General features: G+C 44.7%; 1 long non-coding RNA gene across 1 annotated transcript; it reads right to left on the reverse strand.

Annotated features, from left to right (window-relative positions):
- Nucleotides 1–451: 451 nt before the first annotated feature.
- Nucleotides 452–8,719, reverse strand: LOC132780810 (uncharacterized). The gene is made up of 4 exons (XR_010908874.1): nt 8,557–8,719; nt 7,048–7,081; nt 2,607–2,637; nt 452–606 (listed from the first exon to the last, which is right to left on the reverse strand). It is a non-coding gene; the product is annotated as an uncharacterized lncRNA (long non-coding RNA).
- Between the last annotated feature and the right edge of the window lie 2,110 nt (nt 8,720–10,829).

Genomic DNA, 10,829 nt, shown 5'->3' on the forward strand with positions numbered 1-10,829 from the left:
TTGCTCCAGTGAGCAACCTGGTTGCCGCTCGTTGGACTATTTGAAGCTTCTGAACAGTCTTCAAAGTCAGCCCCATGTAGAGTGCATTGCAGTAGTCTATTCAAGATGCAACCAGAGCATGGATTACTGTGGCCAAGTCTGACTTTCCAAGGTATGGGCGCAACTGGAGCCCATAGTGTCCCAGGCTCAGCGACGAATTCAGCATCACTCCCAAGCTGCGAACCTGTGTCTTCAGGGGGAGCATTACCCCATCCAGCACAGGCTGTAACCTTATACCTTGTTCGGCCTTTCGACTGACCAGGAGTACCTCTGACTTGTTTGGATTCAATTTCAATTTGTTCTCCCTCATCCAGATCATCACAGCCGCCAAGCACCGGTTCAGGACCTGAATATGGACCTAAATAATATGAAAGGATTCCAGATCTTTAAAAAAAAAAGGGTAGCAAAAGGATTCTGGAGAAGGCAAAAGGGGCATTTATTCCAGATGCTGAAGCTTGGTGCTCTAGAGATCCCGAAGGCACTATCTTCCTCCAAAGGAGTGCTATTGATCTCTCATTTCATGGCTTCGATCCACTTTGCAGCGGGGTCGGCTCTATATTTTCTTTTCTAGGAAGGGAGAAATGAAAAGGAAGAGATAAACATCAAAGATGGAAGAATCCCATCCTTACATTCCTTTCCTGTCTGTTGCACCCGAGGGAGGAGAATTCGTACTTGTTAAGGTTGGATCTACACTGTCATATAACTCAGTTTGAGACTGTGTTATATGGTCAGGTGTTTTGGACTTCAACTCCCATCATTCCTAACAGTCTTGGGCCCTTTCCTTTTCCCCCTCAGCCGCTTAAGCGTGGACCCATATAATGCTGCTCAATGCCACTAAACTGCATTATATGGGTCTATAAGGTAAAGATATAAGGTAAAGCGCCATTACCTTTCCACCTATTGATCTACTCACATTTGCATGTTTTCGAACTGCTAGGTTGGCAGAAGCTAGGGCTGACAGCGGAAGCTTGCGCCGCTCCCTGGATTTGAACCTGAGACCTTTCGATCAACAAGTTTAGCAGGTCAAGGTTTAACCCACTGCGCCCACTCCTATATGGGCCTATACTGACTGTATAATATACTTTCAGCCCCAAAGTAGGTCCACCCAGAAGTAATAGGAACCTCAAAAGTCATGGACTGCTTTCACATTGTAGTTTGTTGAGTCACTAGAACTCTCTGGCTGAGATGCATACGTACTTTATGGAGCCGCACAAACCAAGATCCCATAGGATGTTAAAGTGGGATCATATGTTGCATCTGCATTGCATAATTAATGCAATTTGACATCACTGGAACTGCCCTGGTGCAATGCTATGGAATCCTGGGATTTGTAGTTTGGTGTGGCACCAGCAGAGAGAAAAAAAGGAAGATGTCGTGAATCTTCAGTTCTCACGTTTACATAGTATATGAACTGTTCAGCAGTGGAACTCTCTGCATGAACCAAGACAAGAGATTCCATCTGAACATGAGAAAGATCTTTCTGACTGTGAGAGATGTCCAGCAGTGGAACTCTGTACCTCGGAGTGTGGTGGAAACTCCTTCTTTGAAACAGAAGCTGGATGGCCATCTGTCAGGGGTGCTTTGAATGCGGTTTTCCTGCTTCTTGGCAGAATGGGGTTGGACTGGATAGTCCACGAGGTCTCTTCATAGAATCCTAGAGTTGGAAGAGATCTCATGGGCCATCCAGTCCAACCCCTTGCCAAGAATCAGGAAAATTGCATTAAAGCACCCCCGACAGATGGCCATCCAGCCTCTGCTTAAAAGCATCCAAAGAAGGAGCATCATAGAATCATAGAATCCTAGAGTTGGAAGAGACCTCATGTGCCATCCAGTCCAACCCCTTGCCAAGAAGCAGGAAAATTGCATTCAAAGCACTCCTGACAGATAGCCATCCAGCCTCTGTTTAAAAGCTTCCAAAGAAGGAGCCTCCACCACACTCTGGGGCAGAGAGTTCCACTGCTGAACAGCTCTCACAGTCAGGAAGTTCTTCCTCATGTTCAGGTGGAATCTCCTCTCTTGTAGTTTGAAGCCCTTGCTCTGCGTCCTATTCTCCAGGGAAGCAGAAAACAGGCTTGCTCCCTCCTCCCTGTGACTTCCCCTCACATATTTATACATGGCTATCATGTCTCCTTCTCTTCTTCAGGCTAAACATGCCCAGCCCTTTAAGCCGCTCCTCATAGGGCTTGTTCTCCAGACCCTTGATCATTTTAGTCGCCCTCCTCTGGACACATTCCAGCTTGTCAATATCTCTTCCAACTCTAGGATTCTATGATTGTAACTATATTGTTTGTATGTGTGTCGCACAGACGGAGTCGGAAACCTCTGAGCCTTTGTGAAATAGGTAATAAATATTATATTTTTAAAAACAGAAATGAAAAGTGTTCACGAAATATGTCGTGTTCCCACATATTTCGTTATTACAGTTTGTATCTCTTATACGGGGTTGGTTTTCACCTCTGTTTTGGTAGCAAAACCGTATGTATTGCAAAGTGTGTCACTACACAAAATGTTTGGAAAGTCCTGCTATATTGGATGCAGAGAAGAGAAAATTATTGGGAGCTGCTTACTTTTTGTTCTCTCCTTGGCAGGTACAGGCACCTGTAAACAAACAGCCAGAAAGGACAGAAGTCAAGAAAATATACCTTTTGCTGTATTTTTGGTGTATTCTTCCCAATGTCAACATCCAGAAATGTCACCTTGCTCGTATATGTGTGCAAAGACACATGCTCTGTGGTTTCGGACACGAAAACATGGCCACAATATATCAGAACGTCACCAAGACCGCAAAAGTTATTCCTAGGGAAGAGCACAGAAACTAGGAGAGTCTGCAGCAGTTTGTTATTGCCTTAGTCTCTTGGAAAGGGCAAATATTGGTTTTGGATCCTATCTGGAGCCAAGCTCTCCATTGAATAAATACAGAAATATTCATTATTATGAAAGGTATACATTTAACAGGACAACGGTGTGCATTTAATGAATAAATACATAAATAAACACCTTTGCGGAAGCATACGAGAAGCTCGGCCTGTCATTAAACATCGAGAAAACCAAAGTCCTCTTCCAGCAGTCACCTGCCAAAACCTCTCCAATGCCAGAGATACAGCTTAATGGTGTAACACTAGAAAATGTTGACCATTTCTGATCCCTTGGCAGCCACCTCTCCACAAAATTTATTATTATTTATTTACTGTATTTGTATACCACCTTTCTCAGCCAATTGGCGACTCAAGGCGGTTTCCAACAAATCAGTATACATAAAAGATAATAGACAAAAAACATTTAGTATAATACATCATAAAAGCGACATCATCAGCATCTCATTAGTCAACATTGACACTGAAATTCAACACTGCCTGAGCTCTGCGAGTGCAGCATTTTTCCGAATGAAGCAGAGAGTGTTTGAGGACCGGGACATCCGTAGGGATACCAAGGTGCTTGTTTATAGAGCTATTGTCCTCCCAACGCTGCTATACACTGCGAAACGTGGTCTGCCTACAGACGTCACATGCAACTTCTGGAACGATTCCATCAGCGCTGCCTCCGGGAAATCCTGCAAATCTCTTGGGAAGACAAGCGGACAAATGTCAGCGGGCTGGAAGAAGCAAAGACCACCAGCATTGAAGCTCCTCTGCCATCAACTCCGCTGGACCGGCCACATTGTCCGGATGCCCTACCACCGTCTCCCAAAGCAGTTGCTCTACTCCAAACTCAAGAACGGAAACCGGAATGTTGGAAGACAGGAAAAGAGGTTTAAAGATGGGCTCAAAGCCAACCTTAAAAACTCTGGCATAGACACTGAGAATTGGGAAGCCCTGGCCCTTGAGCGCTCCAGCTGGAGGTCGGCTGTGACCAGCAGTGCTGTAGAATTTGAAGAGGCACGAATAGGTGAAAGAGAGAAATGTGCCAAGAGGAAGGTGTGTCAAGCCAACCCTGACCGGGACTGCCTTCCATCTGGAAACTGATGCCCTCACTGTGGGAGAAGATGCAGATCAAGAATAGGGCTCCACAGCCACCTACGGACCCACTCCCAGGATACTACTCTTGGAGGACCATCATCCTCAGACTACGAAGGATCACCTAAGTAAGTAACATAAATAAATACTCTGCCCTCTCCTCACTCGTCCGCTCATACTGCAGGTGCATCTAATGCATATGGAATCCTGAAAGTTGTGGTTTTAGTCTTCTCTGCCTTACCAAACTACAACTCCCAGGACTCTATAGCATTGAGCTGAAAGTGGTACCAAGCTGCATTCATTCTGCAGTGTAGATGTGCCCTCCAAGTTAGTGGAGCGCAAATGAATTCAGGTTGCAGCAACAGAAGCAAATGGGGGACAAAGGTAGGAGGAGGAGAAAAAACCCGGGACGTTCTAAAAGCAGCTGGAAAAATGGGCAGCAATGGAATAATGAGGACTAGGTCTCTGCTAAATCAGAGCAGTTTAATGGTGTGGCGCTCACTGAGATATTCAAAAGCTTCAGACAAGATGCTCGTTGTTTTGGCTCATGTCGCTAGGCAGCTTTCCTTTGACTCCAGGGAGTTTTTACAGACACATATGTCTCCTTCTCTCTCCGTGTCTGTGCTCAGCACATGTTAACCCATGCATAAAGAAAGGAAGATCTTCAAGTCGCATGCAACTTCCCTTCCTCCCCTGAAGGCCTGGGTTGTGTTTACGGAAGCCGTGTCAGTCTGCATTAGATCCCCCAAACTAGGTCTTTTGAGGAGAAAACATTTTATAGCATTGCTGTTGAACTGTTTTAGAAATTAAGACGTAAGATTTTTCAGGCATCGGTTAATTTTTCCATCTTTTGCCAAGGAATCCCATTGAAACAAAAGGGAACTCTGTGCATGCCCTTGGAAATCATGGATCAGGTTTGCTCTTAGACAGAGGAATTTTCCCCATTGCTTAACAAGTCTGCTCTCAACACAATATTGAGGAAAAAGGAAAGAAGGAAGGAAGAGAAAGGGAAGGTGAAAAGTATGAGAAAAGGAAAGAGAGAGAAAGAGAAAGACAGGAAGAAGTAAGGGAGGGAAAGAAAGAGAAAGAAGGGAAGGGAAGGAAGGAAAACGAAGGAAGAGAAAGGAAAGATGGAAGGAAGAGAAAGGGAAGGTGAAAGGTATGAGAAAAGGAAAGAGAGAGAGAAAAACAGGAAGAAGTAAGGGAAGGAAAGAAAGAGAGAAGGGAATTTAAAGAAGGGAAGAAAGAAAGAAAGAAAGAAAGAAAGAAAGAAAGACAGGATGAAGAAAGAAGAAAATGAATGAAGAGAAAGGAAATATGGAAGGAGGAGAAAGAGGTGAAAGGGATGAGAACAGAGAGAAAGACGGGAAGAAGTAAGGGAAGGAAAGAAAGAGAGAAGGGAATTTAAAGAAGGGAAGAAAGAAAGAAAGAAAGAAAGAAAGAAAGAAAGAAAGAAAGAAGAAAATGAAGGAAGAGATAGGAAAGATGGAAGGAAGACAAAGGGAAGGTGAAAGGTATGAGAAGAGGGAAGAGAGAGAAAGAGAAAGATGGGAAGAAGTAACAGAAGGGAAAAAGAGAGAAAGAAGGGGAGAAAGAAAGAAGGAATGAAGAAAGAAGGAAACAAAGGAAGAGAAAGGAAATATGGAAGGAGGAGAAAGAGAAGGTGAAAGGTATGAGAAGAGAGAGAAAGACAGGAAGAAGTAAGGGAAGGGAAGAAAAAGAGAAGGGAAGGTAAGGAAGGGAAGAAAGAAATACATGATGAAGAAAGAGGAAAACAAATGAAGAGAAAGGAAAGATGGAAGGAAGAGAAAGGGAAGGTGAAAGGTATGAGAAAAGGAAAGAGAGAGAGAAAAACAGGAAGAAGTATGGGAGGAAAGAAAGAGAGAAGGGAATTTAAAGAAGGGAAGAAAGAAAGAAAGAAAGAAAGAAAGAAAGAAAGAAAGAAAGGAAAATGAAGGAAGAGAATGGTAAGATTGAAGGAAGAGAAAGGGAAGAGAAGGAAAGAGAAAGACGGGAAGAAGTAAGGGAGGGAAAGAAAGGGAAAGAAGGGAAGGGAAGGGGGAAAAGAAAGAAAGGATGAAGAAAGGAAAATGAAGGAAGAGAAAGGAAAGATCGAAGGAAGAGAAAGGAAGGTGAAAAGTATGAGAAAGGAGAAGAGAGAGAGAGAAAGACAGGAAGAAGTAAGGGAAGGAAAGAAAGAAGGGAAGGTAAAGAAGGGAAGGAAGGAAGATAGGATGAAGAAAGGAAAACGAAGAGAAAGGGAAGATGGAAGGAAGAAAAAGAGGTGGAAGGTATGAGAAACAGAAGACAGAGAAAGAGAAAGACGAGAAGAAGTAAGGGGAAAGAATGAGAGAAGGGAAGGTAAAGAAGGGAAGAAAGAAAGACAGGATGAAGAAAGAGGAAAACAGGAAGAGAAAGGAAATATGGAAGGAAGAGAAAGGAAGGTGAAAGTATGAGAAAAGAGAAAAGAGAGAAAGAGAAAGACAGGAAGAAGTAACAGAAGGAAAGAGAAAGAAGGGAAGGGGAGGGAGGAAAGAAACAAAGAAAGAAAGGATGAAGAAAGAGGAAAACGAAGGAAGAGAAAGATGGAAGGAAGAGAAAGGGAAGGAGAGAAAGAGAAATAAGGAAAGAGAAAAGGAGGGATGAAAGAAGGGATGAAGAAAGGGATAGAAGAAAAAAAGAAGAAAACACCAAGAAAGGAAGAGAAAGGAAAGAAGGGACAAGAAAAAAGGGAGGAAGGGAAGGGGAAAAAAGATAAAGAAGAGAGGGAATAAAAAGAACGGAAAGAGAAGAAAAAAGGAAGAAAGAAGAGGAGGAAAAACATATGAGGGAAAGCAAGGAAGAAAAGAGCAAGGAAAGAAAGAAAGAGCCACCAATATCCAGGCAATGCTGGTTTGAAATAAAACCCTCACCCAGTATGAAATGGTTATTTGGGAGAATAATTTCAAAACAGATTGAAAATAGTCATAACACAAATAGCAAATGGCGTCATGGAGAATTCTCCCTGTGTTTCGCACTCGTGCGGTCGCAAGCCAAAGGGTTTGGGGTGACTTACACAGCTGTTCTTCCAGAACGTAAATATCATCTTGCTGGAAGGAAAAGAGAGAGAAAGAAAGATGTTATTCGGGTAATTATAGACACTGGCATTTCCTAAACACCTTGGCAGAGACGGCGCCCATCTGGAGGAAAGGGCTGGTTTCAGCTAGCAAGGGGGGGCCAGGCCATTTCTTCATGTTTTCTCTACCCAAATGCCTGTAAAATCAGTTTAAAAAGGCAGCATATTTAGGCTCCCTGGTGGGTCTTTTTCCTTGCCAGATTGAAAACTAGGGGAAACTGAGTCGCTCGTAGTTTGGTAGACGATGACACTTCGGCCATTGTTCACCTTTTTACCTTTTTTGCACAGGAAGAAATGCCTGGTGCAATTACTTCTGTTGCAACACCACTGAAAATACAGGAGTCCTTTCATAGAACCCTAGAGTTGGAAGAGACCCCAAAGGCCATCTAGTCCAACCCCCTTTGGTCAGACAGGAAGGCATCATCCAAGTCCTCCTGACAGATGGCCAGCCACTCTCTAGTGAATCACAGAATCCTGAATCACAGAATCCTACAGTTGGATGAGACTCCAAAGGCCAACTAGTCCAGCCCCCTTTTGCCAGGCAGGAAGGCACCCCCAAGCCCTCCCAACAGATGGCCAGCCCGCCTCTACTGAATCATAGAACCCCGAAACACAAAATCCTAGAGTTGGAAGACACCCCAAGGGCATCTAGTCCAACCCCCTTTTGCCACACAGGAAGGCAACATCCAAGCCCTCCCGACAGATGGCCAGCCAGCCTCTACTGAATCATAGAACCCCGAATCACAAAATCCTAGAGTTGGAAGACACCCCAAGGGCCATCTAGTCCAACTCCCTTTTGCCAGACAGGAAGGTATATACCATCCAAGCCCTCTTGACAGATGGCCAGCCACACTCTAATGAATCACAGAATCCTGAATCACAGAATCCTACAGTTGGATGAGACACCAAAGGCCATCTCATCCAACCTCCTTTTTCTAGGCAGGAAGGCACCATCCAAGCCTTCCTGACAGATGGCCAGCCTGTCTCTACTGAATCATAGAATCCTGAATCACAAAATCCTACAGTTGGAAGAGACCCAAAAGGCCACCTAGATGAACCTCCTTATGCCAGGCAGGAAGACACCACCCAAGCCTTCCTGACAGATGGCCAGCCAGTCTCTACAGAATTGTAGAATCCTGAATCACAGAATCCTAGAGTTGGAAGAGACGCCAAAGGCCATCTAGTCCAACCCCCTTTTGCCAGACAGGAAGGGACCACCCAAGCCCTCCTGACAGATGGCTATCCAGTCTCTAGTGAATAATAGAATCCTGAATTGCAGAATCCTACAGTTGGAAGAGACCCCAAGGGCCATCTAATCCAACCCCCTTCTGTCTGATAGGTAGACCCCATCAAAGCCCTCCCAACAGATGGCCATCCTGCCTCTGCTTTTAAAATCTATGAGACAAGGGGACTCCAAGGCCATGTGTTCTACCATCACACGGCCCTTACCAACAGGAAGTTCTTCCTAAACTTTGGGTGGAATCCCTCGTGTGGCATTTGAAGCCATTACTCCCTTAAACCGCATGGAAACGAGCTTCCTCAATGTGACATCCTTCCCAAGATTTAAACATGGCTCTCATGTCCCTCTTCGCTTTCTCTTCTCCAAGCTGAACCCCCCTTATCTCCTTTAAGCCACTCCACAGAGGGCTCGGCTTCCACAACCTGGACCATTTTCATCATCCTTCTCTGGACATGTTCGAACTTGTCCATCTCCTCCTTGAATTGCTTTTCCCAGACTTGTTGTTGTTGTTCATTCGTTCAGTCGTCTCCGACTCTTCGTGACCTCATGGACCAGCCCACGCCAGAGCTCCCTGTCGGCCGTTACCACCCCCAGCTCCCTCAAGGTCAGTCCAGTCACTTCAAGGATGCCATCCATCCATCTTGCCCTTGGTCGGCCCCTCTTCCTTTTGCCTTCCACTTTCCCCAGCATAATTGTCTTCTCTAGGCTTTCCTGTCTCCTCATGATGTGGCCAAAGTACTTCAACTTTGTTTCTAGTATCTTTCCCTCCAGTGAGCAGTTGGGCTTTATTTCCTGGAGGATGGACTGGTTGGATCTTCTCGCAGTCCAAGGCACTCTCAGCACTTTCCTCCAACACCACAGCTCAAAAGCATCGATCTTCCTTCGCTCAGCCTTCCCTAAGGTCCAGCTCTCACATCCATAGGTTACTACAGGGAATACCATGGCTTTGACTAGGCGGATCTTTGTTGCCAGTCTGATGTCTCTACTCTTTACTATTTTATCGAGACTGGACATTGCTCTCCTCCCAAGAAGTAAGCGTCTTCTGATTTCCTGGCCACAGTCTGCATCTGCAGTAATCTTTGCACCTAGAAATACAAAGTCTGTCACGGCCTCCACGGTTTCTCCCTCTATTTTCCAGTTGTCAATCATTCTTGTTGCCATAATCTTGGTTTTTTTGACGTTTAGCTGCAATCCGGCTTTTGCGCTTTCTTCTTTCACCTTGATTAGAAGGCTCCTCAGCTCCTCCTCGCTTTCGGCCATCAGAGTGGTGTCATCTGCATATCTGAGGTTGTTAATGTTTCTTCCCGCAGTTTTCACCCCAGCTTTGCATTCATCCAGCCCCGCACATCGTATGATGTGTTCTGCATACAAGTTAAAAAGGTTGGGTGAGAGGATGCAGCCTTGCCGTACGCCTTTCCCAATCTTGAACCAGTCTGTTGTTCCGTGGTCAGTTCTGACTGTTGCTCCCAGACTTGGAGAGAGTCTTATTGCAAGCGACTAAAGCGGAATAGAGTGGCTTCAATCTGCCAAGCCTAAGCCAGAGAGCCTCCAAATGCCTTTATTGCAGTGATTGCATGGTCTCTTTTCTCTCCAGCATTGTGATACAATTTATAAATCTGTTTTTAAAAAGATAACTTCAAGGATACTATTACTCTGAGTTTTTTTTCTCTTTCAAAACCTCTCTAGATCTGACACTAGAGGATTTAGAGTGTATCAACATCTTTATTAATGACTTAGACGAAGGGTTAGAAGGCAGGATCATCAAGTTTGCAGACGACACCAAATTGGGAGGGAGAGCCAAGACTCCAGAGGACAGGAGCAGGATTCAAAACGATCTTGACAGATTAGAGAGATGAAGAGCCAAAACTAACAAAATGAAGTTCAACATGGACAAATGCAAGATACTCCACTTTGGCAGGAAAAACGAAATGCAAAGATACAGAATGGGGGACGACGCCTGGCTTGAGAGCAGTACGTGTGGAAAAGATCTTGGAGTCCTCGTGGACAACAAGTTAAACATGAGCCAACAATGTGATGTAGCGGCAAAAAAAGCCAATGGGATTTTGGCCTGCATTAATAGGAGCATAGTGTCTAGATCTAGGGAAGTCATGCTACCCCTCTATTCTGCCTTGGTTAGACCACACCTGGAATATTGTGTCCAATTCTGGGCACCACAATTCAAGAGAGATATTGACAAGCAGGAATATGTCCAGAAGAGGGCGACTAAAATGATCAAGGGTATGGTGAACAAGCTCTATGAGGAGCGGCTTAAAGAGCTGGGCATGTTTAGCCTGAAGAAGAGAAGGATGAGAGGAGATACGATAGCCATGTATAAATATGTGAAAGGAAGCCACAGGGAGGAGGGAGCAAGCTTGTTTTCTGCTTCTCTGGAGACTAGGACACCGAACAATGGCTTCAAACTACAAGAGAGAAGATTCCATCTGAACATGAGGAATCACAGAATCACAGAATCAAAGAGTTG

Source organism: Anolis sagrei, chromosome Y (assembly GCF_037176765.1).
Source record: "Anolis sagrei isolate rAnoSag1 chromosome Y, rAnoSag1.mat, whole genome shotgun sequence".
Taxonomy (NCBI): domain Eukaryota; kingdom Metazoa; phylum Chordata; class Lepidosauria; order Squamata; family Dactyloidae; genus Anolis; species Anolis sagrei.